General features: G+C 29.8%; 18 non-coding genes across 18 annotated transcripts; all 18 read right to left on the bottom strand.

The window, feature by feature from the left end:
• Nucleotides 1–622: 622 nt before the first annotated feature.
• Nucleotides 623–696, bottom strand: TRNAT-AGU (transfer RNA threonine (anticodon AGU)). Its single transcript has one exon. It is a non-coding gene; the product is annotated as a tRNA-Thr (tRNA).
• Nucleotides 697–1,525: 829 nt separating this feature from the next.
• TRNAT-AGU (transfer RNA threonine (anticodon AGU)) lies at nucleotides 1,526–1,599 on the bottom strand. Its single transcript has one exon. It is a non-coding gene; the product is annotated as a tRNA-Thr (tRNA).
• Nucleotides 1,600–2,439: 840 nt separating this feature from the next.
• Nucleotides 2,440–2,513, bottom strand: TRNAT-AGU (transfer RNA threonine (anticodon AGU)). The gene has a single exon. It is a non-coding gene; the product is annotated as a tRNA-Thr (tRNA).
• Nucleotides 2,514–3,342: 829 nt separating this feature from the next.
• Nucleotides 3,343–3,416, bottom strand: TRNAT-AGU (transfer RNA threonine (anticodon AGU)). Its single transcript has one exon. It is a non-coding gene; the product is annotated as a tRNA-Thr (tRNA).
• An 841-nt stretch (nucleotides 3,417–4,257) lies between these two features.
• On the bottom strand, nucleotides 4,258–4,331 carry TRNAT-AGU (transfer RNA threonine (anticodon AGU)). The gene has a single exon. It is a non-coding gene; the product is annotated as a tRNA-Thr (tRNA).
• Nucleotides 4,332–5,160: 829 nt separating this feature from the next.
• TRNAT-AGU (transfer RNA threonine (anticodon AGU)) lies at nucleotides 5,161–5,234 on the bottom strand. The gene has a single exon. It is a non-coding gene; the product is annotated as a tRNA-Thr (tRNA).
• An 841-nt stretch (nucleotides 5,235–6,075) lies between these two features.
• Nucleotides 6,076–6,149, bottom strand: TRNAT-AGU (transfer RNA threonine (anticodon AGU)). Its single transcript has one exon. It is a non-coding gene; the product is annotated as a tRNA-Thr (tRNA).
• Nucleotides 6,150–6,969: 820 nt separating this feature from the next.
• Nucleotides 6,970–7,043, bottom strand: TRNAT-AGU (transfer RNA threonine (anticodon AGU)). The gene has a single exon. It is a non-coding gene; the product is annotated as a tRNA-Thr (tRNA).
• An 842-nt stretch (nucleotides 7,044–7,885) lies between these two features.
• On the bottom strand, nucleotides 7,886–7,959 carry TRNAT-AGU (transfer RNA threonine (anticodon AGU)). Its single transcript has one exon. It is a non-coding gene; the product is annotated as a tRNA-Thr (tRNA).
• An 829-nt stretch (nucleotides 7,960–8,788) lies between these two features.
• On the bottom strand, nucleotides 8,789–8,862 carry TRNAT-AGU (transfer RNA threonine (anticodon AGU)). The gene has a single exon. It is a non-coding gene; the product is annotated as a tRNA-Thr (tRNA).
• Nucleotides 8,863–9,703: 841 nt separating this feature from the next.
• Nucleotides 9,704–9,777, bottom strand: TRNAT-AGU (transfer RNA threonine (anticodon AGU)). The gene has a single exon. It is a non-coding gene; the product is annotated as a tRNA-Thr (tRNA).
• An 829-nt stretch (nucleotides 9,778–10,606) lies between these two features.
• TRNAT-AGU (transfer RNA threonine (anticodon AGU)) lies at nucleotides 10,607–10,680 on the bottom strand. The gene has a single exon. It is a non-coding gene; the product is annotated as a tRNA-Thr (tRNA).
• An 840-nt stretch (nucleotides 10,681–11,520) lies between these two features.
• On the bottom strand, nucleotides 11,521–11,594 carry TRNAT-AGU (transfer RNA threonine (anticodon AGU)). The gene has a single exon. It is a non-coding gene; the product is annotated as a tRNA-Thr (tRNA).
• An 829-nt stretch (nucleotides 11,595–12,423) lies between these two features.
• On the bottom strand, nucleotides 12,424–12,497 carry TRNAT-AGU (transfer RNA threonine (anticodon AGU)). The gene has a single exon. It is a non-coding gene; the product is annotated as a tRNA-Thr (tRNA).
• An 841-nt stretch (nucleotides 12,498–13,338) lies between these two features.
• TRNAT-AGU (transfer RNA threonine (anticodon AGU)) lies at nucleotides 13,339–13,412 on the bottom strand. The gene has a single exon. It is a non-coding gene; the product is annotated as a tRNA-Thr (tRNA).
• An 829-nt stretch (nucleotides 13,413–14,241) lies between these two features.
• Nucleotides 14,242–14,315, bottom strand: TRNAT-AGU (transfer RNA threonine (anticodon AGU)). Its single transcript has one exon. It is a non-coding gene; the product is annotated as a tRNA-Thr (tRNA).
• Nucleotides 14,316–15,155: 840 nt separating this feature from the next.
• Nucleotides 15,156–15,229, bottom strand: TRNAT-AGU (transfer RNA threonine (anticodon AGU)). The gene has a single exon. It is a non-coding gene; the product is annotated as a tRNA-Thr (tRNA).
• An 829-nt stretch (nucleotides 15,230–16,058) lies between these two features.
• TRNAT-AGU (transfer RNA threonine (anticodon AGU)) lies at nucleotides 16,059–16,132 on the bottom strand. Its single transcript has one exon. It is a non-coding gene; the product is annotated as a tRNA-Thr (tRNA).
• Between the last annotated feature and the right edge of the window lie 345 nt (nucleotides 16,133–16,477).

Here is a 16,477-nt window from a genome sequence, read left to right as displayed (position 1 = left end):
CACTTTTATTGATTTCTCTGTAAGTAATGCTACATGGGAATAAATGTCAATTAATTTTTGATATTCAGAAAACAAAAACATGTAGTAAAATTAAGAACTCTGTTTTAAAAAGTCAGAATTATGGTTAGCATTCTTTATTGATGCTTTTTCAAGAGAAGTTTAGCTTTTCATCAAGAAGTGTTTTCCTAACACAATTTTAAGGATGTTATGGAAATAAATATGGGTTAAATGTCAATGATTCTCTAGCTATGATGACTAAACTGACTCTCAAATTACTGTACCTTGGGAAACTTACTTTTTTACAGACATTTTAACACTTTCTGTTTTATTCTCTTTTAAATGTACTCTAAATTAATTTTGCAGTTTACCCAATATGATGAAGGCTATTTTGTAAAAATTCATCTATTTACCTTAACATAGGCATATTTCTACAAATTAACTTATGTTGAAATAGGGTGAAGTTTTGTTGTTTGTCGTCTTCTGACATGGATGGCATCTTTAAACTTTTTTACATTGGTGACCAAATGTGCCAAAGTGAAAGCAGATAAATGTTTTACACATCTTACTTTGTTATGCATCAACAAAAAACTACATACTGGTGTGATAAAAAGGTATCAAACAAAGGTACTGCTGAGATATGAACTCAGGATCTCCTGTTTACTAGACAGGCACTTTAACCAACTAAGCCACAGCACCACTTGCACTGCCTTATATATAATGACAAATTATATGTCTAAAGTATAATATTTTTTATTATTTATATATATTTTTTTGATACTAGTATTTTATTAATTCTTTAAACAGTTGGAAACTTACAGTAAGTTATATAATGCTTTTTTCTCCTTTATTTTGTATATACAGGCCCTACATTCTTACATTATCTTGTTCAAGTCACTTGTTAATATGCTTTATTGTAATAGATATTATGGTGTTTTTATTAATGTAGTCATCCCTGGGAAATTAAAGTCAGTCTATTGTTGGTACTCATACAGTTAAAAAGTAATCGTGAAATGAAAACATGAGATCTCAATGATAGAATTATTGTTAACATTTTATCTGGAAGCTTGCTCAATAAATGGAAAGATTTATTTTTGCAATTGCTTTCCTAACACAATATTGTTTATGTTGAGTAACAAATAATCCATTATTTTCTATTGCTCCCCAAACTCTGATGACTAAATTGTCTATCAATTTATCTTGAGAAACTCACATTGTTACTGACTTTTGTTTAAACATTTCCTCTGACTGGACACCATATTGTTCCTGGAGATTGCTCAGAAATGATGATTGGCAATTTCTGGAATTCTTTTCTAGTTACCTTGGCATCAATTTACTTCTACAAAATAACTGATATTAAAAAAGGGGAATATTGCCTTTCTTTGTGTTTTCTGATTTGGACTGTATCTAGAAATGTGGTACATATTACTGAACATGTGAGAAAGGGTAAAGGCTGCTGAAGCATTCACATGTCTTTTTGTGATGAATTATCAACAAACTATGTTCTGAGTTGATGAAAATAAATGAAAGGCGCTGCTGAGATTTGAACTCAGGATCTCCTGTTTACTAGACAGGCGCTTTAACCAACTAAGCCACAGCACCACATTATGCCCTAAAGCTTCACAAAGAAAAATGATATATCTAAGATATGCTATTTGGTAACAATTTTTGATATTCTTATAACTATTGCTTCATCAATTTTTCAAACCGGTGGAAATTTAGAGTATAAATAGAAAGTTGTGTTCTCTCTTTTCATTCATGATTTACAGCACCTTCATTCTTAAAATATCTTGTCAAAGTAATTTTCTAATTTTTTTTAGCACTTTTATTGATTTCTCTGTAAGTAATGCTACATGGGAATAAATGTCAATTAATTTTTGATATTCAGAAAACAAAAACATGTAGTAAAATTAAGAACTCTGTTTTAAAAAGTCAGAATTATGGTTAGCATTCTTTATTGATGCTTTTTCAAGAGAAGTTTAGCTTTTCATCAAGAAGTGTTTTCCTAACACAATTTTAAGGATGTTATGGAAATAAATATGGGTTAAATGTCAATGATTCTCTAGCTATGATGACTAAACTGACTCTCAAATTACTGTACCTTGGGAAACTTACTTTTTTACAGACATTTTAACACTTTCTGTTTTATTCTCTTTTAAATGTACTCTAAATTAATTTTGCAGTTTACCCAATATGATGAAGGCTATTTTGTAAAAATTCATCTATTTACCTTAACATAGGCATATTTCTACAAATTAACTTATGTTGAAATAGGGTGAAGTTTTGTTGTTTGTCGTCTTCTGACATGGATGGCATCTTTAAACTTTTTTACATTGGTGACCAAATGTGCCAAAGTGAAAGCAGATAAATGTTTTACACATCTTATTTTGTTATGCATCAACAAAAAACTACATACTGGTGTGATAAAAAGGTATCAAACAAAGGTACTGCTGAGATATGAACTCAGGATCTCCTGTTTACTAGACAGGCACTTTAACCAACTAAGCCACAGCACCACTTGCACTGCCTTATATATAATGACAAATTATATGTCTAAAGTATAATATTTTTTATTATTTATATATATTTTTTTGATACTAGTATTTTATTAATTCTTTAAACAGTTGGAAACTTACAGTAAGTTATATAATGCTTTTTTCTCCTTTATTTTGTATATACAGGCCCTACATTCTTACATTATCTTGTTCAAGTCACTTGTTAATATGCTTTATTGTAATAGATATTATGGTGTTTTTATTAATGTAGTCATGCCTGGGAAATTAAAGTCAGTCTATTGTTGGTACTCATACAGTTAAAAAGTAATCGTGAAATGAAAACATGAGATCTCAATGATAGAATTATTGTTAACATTTTATCTGGAAGCTTGCTCAATTAATGGAAAGATTTATTTTTGCAATTGCTTTCCTAACACAATGTTGTTTATGTTAAGTAACAAATAATCCATTATTTTCTATTGCTCCCCAAACTCTGATGACTAAATTGTCTATCAATTTATCTTGAGAAACTCATATTGTTACTGACTTTTGTTTAAACATTTCCTCTGACTGGACACCATATTGTTCCTGGAGATTGCTCAGAAATGATGATTGGCAATTTCTGGAATTCTTTTCTAGTTACCTTGGCATCAATTTACTTCTACAAAATAACTGATATTAAAAAAGGGGAATATTGCCTTTTTTTGTGTTTTCTGATTTGGACTGTATCTAGAAATGTGGTACATATTACTGAACATGTGAGAAAGGGTAAAGGCTGCTGAAGCATTCACATGTCTTTTTGTGATGAATTATCAACAAACTATGTTCTGAGTTGATGAAAATAAATGAAAGGCGCTGCTGAGATTTGAACTCAGGATCTCCTGTTTACTAGACAGGCGCTTTAACCAACTAAGCCACAGCACCACATGATGCCCTAAAGCTTCACAAAGAAAAATGATATATCTAAGATATGCTATTTGGTAACAATTTTTGATATTCTTATAACTATTGCTTCATCAATTTTTCAAACCGGTGGAAATTTAGAGTATAAATAGAAAGTTGTGTTCTCTCTTTTCATTCATGATTTACAGCACCTTCATTCTTAAAATATCTTGTCAAAGTAATTTTCTAATTTTTTTTTAGCACTTTTATTGATTTCTCTGTAAGTAATGCTACATGGGAATAAATGTCAATTAATTTTTGATATTCAGAAAACAAAAACATGTAGTAAAATTAAGAACTCTGTTTTAAAAAGTCAGAATTATGGTTAGCATTCTTTATTGATGCTTTTTCAAGAGAAGTTTAGCTTTTCATCAAGAAGTGTTTTCCTAACACAATTTTAAGGATGTTATGGAAATAAATATGGGTTAAATGTCAATGATTCTCTAGCTATGATGACTAAACTGACTCTCAAATTACTGTACCTTGGGAAACTTACTTTTTTACAGACATTTTAACACTTTCTGTTTTATTCTCTTTTAAATGTACTCTAAATTAATTTTGCAGTTTACCCAATATGATGAAGGCTATTTTGTAAAAATTCATCTATTTACCTTAACATAGGCATATTTCTACAAATTAACTTATGTTGAAATAGGGTGAAGTTTTGTTGTTTGTCGTCTTCTGACATGGATGGCATCTTTAAACTTTTTTACATTGGTGACCAAATGTGCCAAAGTGAAAGCAGATAAAGGTTTTACACATCTTATTTTGTTATGCATCAACAAAAAACTACATACTGGTGTGATAAAAAGGTATCAAACAAAGGTACTGCTGAGATATGAACTCAGGATCTCCTGTTTACTAGACAGGCACTTTAACCAACTAAGCCACAGCACCACTTGCACTGCCTTATATATAATGACAAATTATATGTCTAAAGTATAATATTTTTTATTATTTATATATATTTTTTTGATACTAGTATTTTATTAATTCTTTAAACAGTTGGAAACTTACAGTAAGTTATATAATGCTTTTTTCTCCTTTATTTTGTATATACAGGCCCTACATTCTTACATTATCTTGTTCAAGTCACTTGTTAATATGCTTTATTGTAATAGATATTATGGTGTTTTTATTAATGTAGTCATCCCTGGGAAATTAAAGTCAGTCTATTGTTGGTACTCATACAGTTAAAAAGTAATCGTGAAATGAAAACATGAGATCTCAATGATAGAATTATTGTTAACATTTTATCTGGAAGCTTGCTCAATAAATGGAAAGATTTATTTTTGCAATTGCTTTCCTAACACAATATTGTTTATGTTAAGTTACAAATAATCCATTATTTTCTATTGCTCCCCAAACTCTGATGACTAAATTGTCTATCAATTTATCTTGAAAAACTCACATTGTTACTGACTTTTGTTTAAACATTTCCTCTGACTGGACACCATATTGTTCCTGGAGATTGCTCAGAAATGATGATTGGCAATTTCTGGAATTCTTTTCTAGTTACCTTGGCATCAATTTACTTCTACAAAATAACTGATATTAAAAAAGGGGAATATTGCCTTTTTTTGTGTTTTCTGATTTGGACTGTATCTAGAAATGTGGTACATATTACTGAACATGTGAGAAAGGGTAAAGGCTGCTGAAGCATTCACATGTCTTTTTGTGATGAATTATCAACAAACTATGTTCTGAGTTGATGAAAATAAATGAAAGGCGCTGCTGAGATTTGAACTCAGGATCTCCTGTTTACTAGACAGGCGCTTTAACCAACTAAGCCACAGCACCACATGATGCCCTAAAGCTTCACAAAGAAAAATGATATATCTAAGATATGCTATTTGGTAACAATTTTTGATATTCTTATAACTATTTCTTCATCAATTTTCCAAACCGGTGGAAATTTAGAGTATAAATAGAAAGTTGTGTTCTCTCTTTTCATTCATGATTTACAGCACCTTCATTCTTAAAATATCTTGTCAAAGTAATTTTCTATTTTTTTTTTAGCACTTTTATTGATTTCTCTGTAAGTAATGCTACATGGGAATAAATGTCAATTAATTTTTGATATTCAGAAAACAAAAACATGTAGTAAAATTAAGAACTCTGTTTTAAAAAGTCAGAATTATGGTTAGCATTCTTTATTGATGCTTTTTCAAGAGAAGTTTAGCTTTTCATCAAGAAGTGTTTTCCTAACACAATTTTAAGGATGTTATGGAAATAAATATGGGTTAAATGTCAATGATTCTCTAGCTATGATGACTAAACTGACTCTCAAATTACTGTACCTTGGGAAACTTACTTTTTTACAGACATTTTAACACTTTCTGTTTTATTCTCTTTTAAATGTACTCTAAATTAATTTTGCAGTTTACCCAATATGATGAAGGCTATTTTGTAAAAATTCATCTATTTACCTTAACATAGGCATATTTCTACAAATTAACTTATGTTGAAATAGGGTGAAGTTTTGTTGTTTGTCGTCTTCTGACATGGATGGCATCTTTAAACTTTTTTACATTGGTGACCAAATGTGCCAAAGTGAAAGCAGATAAAGGTTTTACACATCTTATTTTGTTATGCATCAACAAAAAACGACATACTGGTGTGATAAAAAGGTATCAAACAAAGGTACTGCTGAGATATGAACTCAGGATCTCCTGTTTACTAGACAGGCACTTTAACCAACTAAGCCACAGCACCACTTGCACTGCCTTATATATAATGACAAATGATATGTCTAAAGTATAATATTTTTTATTATTTATATATATTTTATTGATACTAGTATTTTATTAATTCTTTAAACAGTTGGAAACTTACAGTAAGTTATATAATGCTTTTTTCTCCTTTATTTTGTATATACAGGCCCTACATTCTTACATTATCTTGTTCAAGTCACTTGTTAATATGCTTTATTGTAATAGATATTATGGTGTTTTTATTAATGTAGTCATCCCTGGGAAATTAAAGTCAGTCTATTGTTGGTACTCATACAGTTAAAAAGTAATCGTGAAATGAAAACATGAGATCTCAATGATAGAATTATTGTTAACATTTTATCTGGAAGCTTGCTCAATAAATGGAAAGATTTATTTTTGCAATTGCTTTCCTAACACAATATTGTTTATGTTAAGTAACAAATAATCCATTATTTTCTATTGCTCCCCAAACTCTGATGACTATCAATTTATCTTGAGAAACTCACATTGTTACTGACTTTTGTTTAAACATTTCCTCTGACTGGACACCATATTGTTCCTGGAGATTGCTCAGAAATGATGATTGGCAATTTCTGGAATTCTTTTCTAGTTACCTTGGCATCAATTTACTTCTACAAAATAACTGATATTAAAAAAGGGGAATATTGCCTTTTTTTGTGTTTTCTGATTTGGACTGTATCTAGAAATGTGGTACATATTACTGAACATGTGAGAAAGGGTAAAGGCTGCTGAAGCATTCACATGTCTTTTTGTGATGAATTATCAACAAACTATGTTCTGAGTTGATGAAAATAAATGAAAGGCGCTGCTGAGATTTGAACTCAGGATCTCCTGTTTACTAGACAGGCGCTTTAACCAACTAAGCCACAGCACCACATGATGCCCTAAAGCTTCACAAAGAAAAATGATATATCTAAGATATGCTATTTGGTAACAATTTTTGATATTCTTATAACTATTGCTTCATCAATTTTCCAAACCGGTGGAAATTTAGAGTATAAATAGAAAGTTGTGTTCTCTCTTTTCATTCATGATTTACAGCACCTTCATTCTTAAAATATCTTGTCAAAGTAATTTTCTATTTTTTTTTTTAGCACTTTTATTGATTTCTCTGTAAGTAATGCTACATGGGAATAAATGTCAATTAATTTTTGATATTCAGAAAACAAAAACATGTAGTAAAATTAAGAACTCTGTTTTAAAAAGTCAGAATTATGGTTAGCATTCTTTATTGATGCTTTTTCAAGAGAAGTTTAGCTTTTCATCAAGAAGTGTTTTCCTAACACAATTTTAAGGATGTTATGGAAATAAATATGGGTTAAATGTCAATGATTCTCTAGCTATGATGACTAAACTGACTCTCAAATTACTGTACCTTGGGAAACTTACTTTTTTACAGACATTTTAACACTTTCTGTTTTATTCTCTTTTAAATGTACTCTAAATTAATTTTGCAGTTTACCCAATATGATGAAGGCTATTTTGTAAAAATTCATCTATTTACCTTAACATAGGCATATTTCTACAAATTAACTTATGTTGAAATAGGGTGAAGTTTTGTTGTTTGTCGTCTTCTGACATGGATGGCATCTTTAAACTTTTTTACATTGGTGACCAAATGTGCCAAAGTGAAAGCAGATAAATGTTTTACACATCTTATTTTGTTATGCATCAACAAAAAACTACATACTGGTGTGATAAAAAGGTATCAAACAAAGGTACTGCTGAGATATGAACTCAGGATCTCCTGTTTACTAGACAAGCACTTTAACCAACTAAGCCACAGCACCACTTGCACTGCCTTACATATAATGACAAATTATATGTCTAAAGTATAATATTTTTTATTATTTTTATATATTTTTTTGATACTAGTATTTTATTAATTCTTTAAACAGTTGGAAACTTACAGTAAGTTATATAATGCTTTTTTCTCCTTTATTTTGTATATACAGGCCCTACATTCTTACATTATCTTGTTCAAGTCACTTGTTAATATGCTTTATTGTAATAGATATTATGGTGTTTTTATTAATGTAGTCATCCCTGGGAAATTAAAGTCAGTCTATTGTTGGTACTCATACAGTTAAAAAGTAATCGTGAAATGAAAACATGAGATCTCAATGATAGAATTATTGTTAACATTTTATCTGGAAGCTTGCTCAATAAATGGAAAGATTTATTTTTGCAATTGCTTTCCTAACACAATATTGTTTATGTTAAGTAACAAATAATCCATTATTTTCTATTGCTCCCCAAACTCTGATGACTAAATTGTCTATCAATTTATCTTGAGAAACTCACATTGTTACTGACTTTTGTTTAAACATTTCCTCTGACTGGACACCATATTGTTCCTGGAGATTGCTCAGAAATGATGATTGGCAATTTCTGGAATTCTTTTCTAGTTACCTTGGCATCAATTTACTTCTACAAAATAACTGATATTAAAAAAGGGGAATATTGCCTTTTTTTGTGTTTTCTGATTTGGACTGTATCTAGAAATGTGGTACATATTACTGAACATGTGAGAAAGGGTAAAGGCTGCTGAAGCATTCACATGTCTTTTTGTGATGAATTATCAACAAACTATGTTCTGAGTTGATGAAAATAAATGAAAGGCGCTGCTGAGATTTGAACTCAGGATCTCCTGTTTACTAGACAGGCGCTTTAACCAACTAAGCCACAGCACCACATGATGCCCTAAAGCTTCACAAAGAAAAATGATATATCTAAGATATGCTATTTGGTAACAATTTTTGATATTCTTATAACTATTGCTTCATCAATTTTTCAAACCGGTGGAAATTTAGAGTATAAATAGAAAGTTGTGTTCTCTCTTTTCATTCATGATTTACAGCACCTTCATTCTTAAAATATCTTGTCAAAGTAATTTTCTAAATTTTTTTTAGCACTTTTATTGATTTCTCTGTAAGTAATGCTACATGGGAATAAATGTCAATTAATTTTTGATATTCAGAAAACAAAAACATGTAGTAAAATTAAGAACTCTGTTTTAAAAAGTCAGAATTATGGTTAGCATTCTTTATTGATGCTTTTTCAAGAGAAGTTTAGCTTTTCATCAAGAAGTGTTTTCCTAACACAATTTTAAGGATGTTATGGAAATAAATATGGGTTAAATGTCAATGATTCTCTAGCTATGATGACTAAACTGACTCTCAAATTACTGTACCTTGGGAAACTTACTTTTTTACAGACATTTTAACACTTTCTGTTTTATTCTCTTTTAAATGTACTCTAAATTAATTTTGCAGTTTACCCAATATGATGAAGGCTATTTTGTAAAAATTCATCTATTTACCTTAACATAGGCATATTTCTACAAATTAACTTATGTTGAAATAGGGTGAAGTTTTGTTGTTTGTCATCTTCTGACATGGATGGCATCTTTAAACTTTTTTACATTGGTGACCAAATGTGCCAAAGTGAAAGCAGATAAATGTTTTACACATCTTATTTTGTTATGCATCAACAAAAAACTACATACTGGTGTGATAAAAAGGTATCAAACAAAGGTACTGCTGAGATATGAACTCAGGATCTCCTGTTTACTAGACAAGCACTTTAACCAACTAAACCACAGCACCACTTGCACTGCCTTATATATAATGACAAATTATATGTCTAAAGTATAATATTTTTTATTATTTTTATATATTTTTTTGATACTAGTATTTTATTAATTCTTTAAACAGTTGGAAACTTACAGTAAGTTATATAATGCTTTTTTCTCCTTTATTTTGTATATACAGGCCCTACATTCTTACATTATCTTGTTCAAGTCACTTGTTAATATGCTTTATTGTAATAGATATTATGGTGTTTTTATTAATGTAGTCATCCCTGGGAAATTAAAGTCAGTCTATTGTTGGTACTCATACAGTTAAAAAGTAATCGTGAAATGAAAACATGAGATCTCAATGATAGAATTATTGTTAACATTTTATCTGGAAGCTTGCTCAATAAATGGAAAGATTTATTTTTGCAATTGCTTTCCTAACACAATATTGTTTATGTTAAGTAACAAATAATCCATTATTTTCTATTGCTCCCCAAACTCTGATGACTAAATTGTCTATCAATTTATCTTGAGAAACTCACATTGTTACTGACTTTTGTTTAAACATTTCCTCTGACTGGACACCATATTGTTCCTGGAGATTGCTCAGACATGATGATTGGCAATTTCTGGAATTCTTTTCTAGTTACCTTGGCATCAATTTACTTCTACAAAATAACTGATATTAAAAAAGGAGAATATTGCCTTTTTTTGTGTTTTCTGATTTGGACTGTATCTAGAAATGTGGTACATATTACTGAACATGTGAGAAAGGGTAAAGGCTGCTGAAGCATTCACATGTCTTTTTGTGATGAATTATCAACAAACTATGTTCTGAGTTGATGAAAATAAATGAAAGGCGCTGCTGAGATTTGAACTCAGGATCTCCTGTTTACTAGACAGGCGCTTTAACCAACTAAGCCACAGCACCACATGATGCCCTAAAGCTTCACAAAGAAAAATGATATATCTAAGATATGCTATTTGGTAACAATTTTTGATATTCTTATAACTATTGCTTCATCAATTTTCCAAACCGGTGGAAATTTAGAGTATAAATAGAAAGTTGTGTTCTCTCTTTTCATTCATGATTTACAGCACCTTCATTCTTAAAATATCTTGTCAAAGTAATTTTCTAATTTTTTTTAGCACTTTTATTGATTTCTCTGTAAGTAATGCTACATGGGAATAAATGTCAATTAATTTTTGATATTCAGAAAACAAAAACATGTAGTAAAATTAAGAACTCTGTTTTAAAAAGTCAGAATTATGGTTAGCATTCTTTATTGATGCTTTTTCAAGAGAAGTTTAGCTTTTCATCAAGAAGTGTTTTCCTAACACAATTTTAAGGATGTTATGGAAATAAATATGGGTTAAATGTCAATGATTCTCTAGCTATGATGACTAAACTGACTCTCAAATTACTGTACCTTGGGAAACTTACTTTTTTACAGACATTTTAACACATTCTGTTTTATTCTCTTTTAAATGTACTCTAAATTAATTTTGCAGTTTACCCAATATGATGAAGGCTATTTTGTAAAAATTCATCTATTTACCTTAACATAGGCATATTTCTACAAATTAACTTATGTTGAAATAGGGTGAAGTTTTGTTGTTTGTCGTCTTCTGACATGGATGGCATCTTTAAACTTTTTTACATTGGTGACCAAATGTGCCAAAGTGAAAGCAGATAAAGGTTTTACACATCTTATTTTGTTATGCATCAACAAAAAACGACATACTGGTGTGATAAAAAGGTATCAAACAAAGGTACTGCTGAGATATGAACTCAGGATCTCCTGTTTACTAGACAGGCACTTTAACCAACTAAGCCACAGCACCACTTGCACTGCCTTATATATAATGACAAATGATATGTCTAAAGTATAATATTTTTTATTATTTATATATATTTTATTGATACTAGTATTTTATTAATTCTTTAAACAGTTGGAAACTTACAGTAAGTTATATAATGCTTTTTTCTCCTTTATTTTGTATATACAGGCCCTACATTCTTACATTATCTTGTTCAAGTCACTTGTTAATATGCTTTATTGTAATAGATATTATGGTGTTTTTATTAATGTAGTCATCCCTGGGAAATTAAAGTCAGTCTATTGTTGGTACTCATACAGTTAAAAAGTAATCGTGAAATGAAAACATGAGATCTCAATGATAGAATTATTGTTAACATTTTATCTGGAAGCTTGCTCAATAAATGGAAAGATTTATTTTTGCAATTGCTTTCCTAACACAATATTGTTTATGTTAAGTAACAAATAATCCATTATTTTCTATTGCTCCCCAAACTCTGATGACTAAATTGTCTATCAATTTATCTTGAGAAACTCACATTGTTACTGACTTTTGTTTAAACATTTCCTCTGACTGGACACCATATTGTTCCTGGAGATTGCTCAGAAATGATGATTGGCAATTTCTGGAATTCTTTTCTAGTTACCTTGGCATCAATTTACTTCTACAAAATAACTGATATTAAAAAAGGGGAATATTGCCTTTTTTTGTGTTTTCTGATTTGGACTGTATCTAGAAATGTGGTACATATTACTGAACATGTGAGAAAGGGTAAAGGCTGCTGAAGCATTCACATGTCTTTTTGTGATGAATTATCAACAAACTATGTTCTGAGTTGATGAAAATAAATGAAAGGCGCTGCTGAGATTTGAACTCAGGATCTCCTGTTTACTAGACAGGCGCTTTAACCAACTAAGCCACAGCACCACATGATGCCCTAAAGCTTCACAAAGAAAAATGATATATCTAAGATATGCTATTTGGTAACAATTTTTGATATTCTTATAACTATTGCTTCATCAATTTTTCAAACCGGTGGAAATTTAGAGTATAAATAGAAAGTTGTGTTCTCTCTTTTCATTCATGATTTACAGCACCTTCATTCTTAAAATATCTTGTCAAAGTAATTTTCTAATTTTTTTTTAGCACTTTTATTGATTTCTCTGTAAGTAATGCTACATGGGAATAAATGTCAATTAATTTTTGATATTCAGAAAACAAAAACATGTAGTAAAATTAAGAACTCTGTTTTAAAAAGTCAGAATTATGGTTAGCATTCTTTATTGATGCTTTTTCAAGAGAAGTTTAGCTTTTCATCAAGAAGTGTTTTCCTAACACAATTTTAAGGATGTTATGGAAATAAATATGGGTTAAATGTCAATGATTCTCTAGCTATGATGACTAAACTGACTCTCAAATTACTGTACCTTGGGAAACTTACTTTTTTACAGACATTTTAACACTTTCTGTTTTATTCTCTTTTAAATGTACTCTAAATTAATTTTGCAGTTTACCCAATATGATGAAGGCTATTTTGTAAAAATTCATCTATTTACCTTAACATAGGCATATTTCTACAAATTAACTTATGTTGAAATAGGGTGAAGTTTTGTTGTTTGTCATCTTCTGACATGGATGGCATCTTTAAACTTTTTTACATTGGTGACCAAATGTGCCAAAGTGAAAGCAGATAAATGTTTTACACATCTTATTTTGTTATGCATCAACAAAAAACTACATACTGGTGTGATAAAAAGGTATCAAACAAAGGTACTGCTGAGATATGAACTCAGGATCTCCTGTTTACTAGACAAGCACTTTAACCAACTAAACCACAGCACCACTTGCACTGCCTTATATATAATGACAAATTATATGTCTAAAGTATAATATTTTTTATTATTTTTATATATTTTTTTGATACTAGTATTTTATTAATTCTTTAAACAGTTGGAAACTTACAGTAAGTTATATAATGCTTTTTTCTCCTTTATTTTGTATATACAGGCCCTACATTCTTACATTATCTTGTTCAAGTCACTTGTTAATATGCTTTATTGTAATAGATATTATGGTGTTTTTATTAATGTAGTCATCCCTGGGAAATTAAAGTCAGTCTATTGTTGGTACTCATACAGTTAAAAAGTAATCGTGAAATGAAAACATGAGATCTCAATGATAGAATTATTGTTAACATTTTATCTGGAAGCTTGCTCAATAAATGGAAAGATTTATTTTTGCAATTGCTTTCCTAACACAATATTGTTTATGTTAAGTAACAAATAATCCATTATTTTCTATTGCTCCCCAAACTCTGATGACTAAATTGTCTATCAATTTATCTTGAGAAACTCACATTGTTACTGACTTTTGTTTAAACATTTCCTCTGACTGGACACCATATTGTTCCTGGAGATTGCTCAGACATGATGATTGGCAATTTCTGGAATTCTTTTCTAGTTACCTTGGCATCAATTTACTTCTACAAAATAACTGATATTAAAAAAGGAGAATATTGCCTTTTTTTGTGTTTTCTGATTTGGACTGTATCTAGAAATGTGGTACATATTACTGAACATGTGAGAAAGGGTAAAGGCTGCTGAAGCATTCACATGTCTTTTTGTGATGAATTATCAACAAACTATGTTCTGAGTTGATGAAAATAAATGAAAGGCGCTGCTGAGATTTGAACTCAGGATCTCCTGTTTACTAGACAGGCGCTTTAACCAACTAAGCCACAGCACCACATGATGCCCTAAAGCTTCACAAAGAAAAATGATATATCTAAGATATGCTATTTGGTAACAATTTTTGATATTCTTATAACTATTGCTTCATCAATTTTCCAAACCGGTGGAAATTTAGAGTATAAATAGAAAGTTGTGTTCTCTCTTTTCATTCATGATTTACAGCACCTTCATTCTTAAAATATCTTGTCAAAGTAATTTTCTAATTTTTTTTAGCACTTTTATTGATTTCTCTGTAAGTAATGCTACATGGGAATAAATGTCAATTAATTTTTGATATTCAGAAAACAAAAACATGTAGTAAAATTAAGAACTCTGTTTTAAAAAGTCAGAATTATGGTTAGCATTCTTTATTGATGCTTTTTCAAGAGAAGTTTAGCTTTTCATCAAGAAGTGTTTTCCTAACACAATTTTAAGGATGTTATGGAAATAAATATGGGTTAAATGTCAATGATTCTCTAGCTATGATGACTAAACTGACTCTCAAATTACTGTACCTTGGGAAACTTACTTTTTTACAGACATTTTAACACTTTCTGTTTTATTCTCTTTTAAATGTACTCTAAATTAATTTTGCAGTTTACCCAATATGATGAAGGCTATTTTGTAAAAATTCATCTATTTACCTTAACATAGGCATATTTCTACAAATTAACTTATGTTGAAATAGGGTGAAGTTTTGTTGTTTGTCGTCTTCTGACATGGATGGCATCTTTAAACTTTTTTACATTGGTGACCAAATGTGCCAAAGTGAAAGCAGATAAAGGTTTTACACATCTTATTTTGTTATGCATCAACAAAAAACGACATACTGGTGTGATAAAAAGGTATCAAACAAAGGTACTGCTGAGATATGAACTCAGGATCTCCTGTTTACTAGACAGGCACTTTAACCAACTAAGCCACAGCACCACTTGCTTTGCCTTATATATAATGACAAATGATATGTCTAAAGTATAATATTTTTTATTATTTATATATATTTTATTGATACTAGTATTTTATTAATTCTTTAAACAGTTGGAAACTTACAGTAAGTTATATAATGCTTTTTTCTCCTTTATTTTGTATATACAGGCCCTACATTCTTACATTATCTTGTTCAAGTCACTTGTTAATATGCTTTATTGTAATAGATATTATGGTGTTTTTATTAATGTAGTCATCCCTGGGAAATTAAAGTCAGTCTATTGTTGGTACTCATACAGTTAAAAAGTAATCGTGAAATGAAAACATGAGATCTCAATGATAGAATTATTGTTAACATTTTATCTGGAAGCTTGCTCAATAAATGGAAAGATTTATTTTTGCAATTGCTTTCCTAACACAATATTGTTTATGTTAAGTAACAAATAATCCATTATTTTCTATTGCTCCCCAAACTCTGATGACTAAATTGTCTATCAATTTATCTTGAGAAACTCACATTGTTACTGACTTTTGTTTAAACATTTCCTCTGACTGGACACCATATTGTTCCTGGAGATTGCTCAGAAATGATGATTGGCAATTTCTGGAATTCTTTTCTAGTTACCTTGGCATCAATTTACTTCTACAAAATAACTGATATTAAAAAAGGGGAATATTGCCTTTTTTTGTGTTTTCTGATTTGGACTGTATCTAGAAATGTGGTACATATTACTGAACATGTGAGAAAGGGTAAAGGCTGCTGAAGCATTCACATGTCTTTTTGTGATGAATTATCAACAAACTATGTTCTGAGTTGATGAAAATAAATGAAAGGCGCTGCTGAGATTTGAACTCAGGATCTCCTGTTTACTAGACAGGCGCTTTAACCAACTAAGCCACAGCACCACATGATGCCCTAAAGCTTCACAAAGAAAAATGATATATCTAAGATATGCTATTTGGTAACAATTTTTGATATTCTTATAACTATTGCTTCATCAATTTTCCAAACCGGTGGAAATTTAGAGTATAAATAGAAAGTTGTGTTCTCTCTTTTCATTCATGATTTACAGCACCTTCATTCTTAAAATATCTTGTCAAAGTAATTTTCTAATTTTTTTTAGCACTTTTATTGATTTCTCTGTAAGTAATGCTACATGGGAATAAATGTCAATTAATTTTTGATATTCAGAAAACAAAAACATGTAGTAAAATTAAGAACTCTGTTTTAAAAAGTCAGAATTATGGTTA

Source organism: Pseudophryne corroboree, chromosome 11, assembly GCF_028390025.1.
Source record: "Pseudophryne corroboree isolate aPseCor3 chromosome 11, aPseCor3.hap2, whole genome shotgun sequence".
Classification (NCBI taxonomy): domain Eukaryota; kingdom Metazoa; phylum Chordata; class Amphibia; order Anura; family Myobatrachidae; genus Pseudophryne; species Pseudophryne corroboree.
The sequence above is the reverse complement of the archived record's forward strand: the minus strand, read 5'-3'. Positions and strand labels throughout refer to the sequence as shown.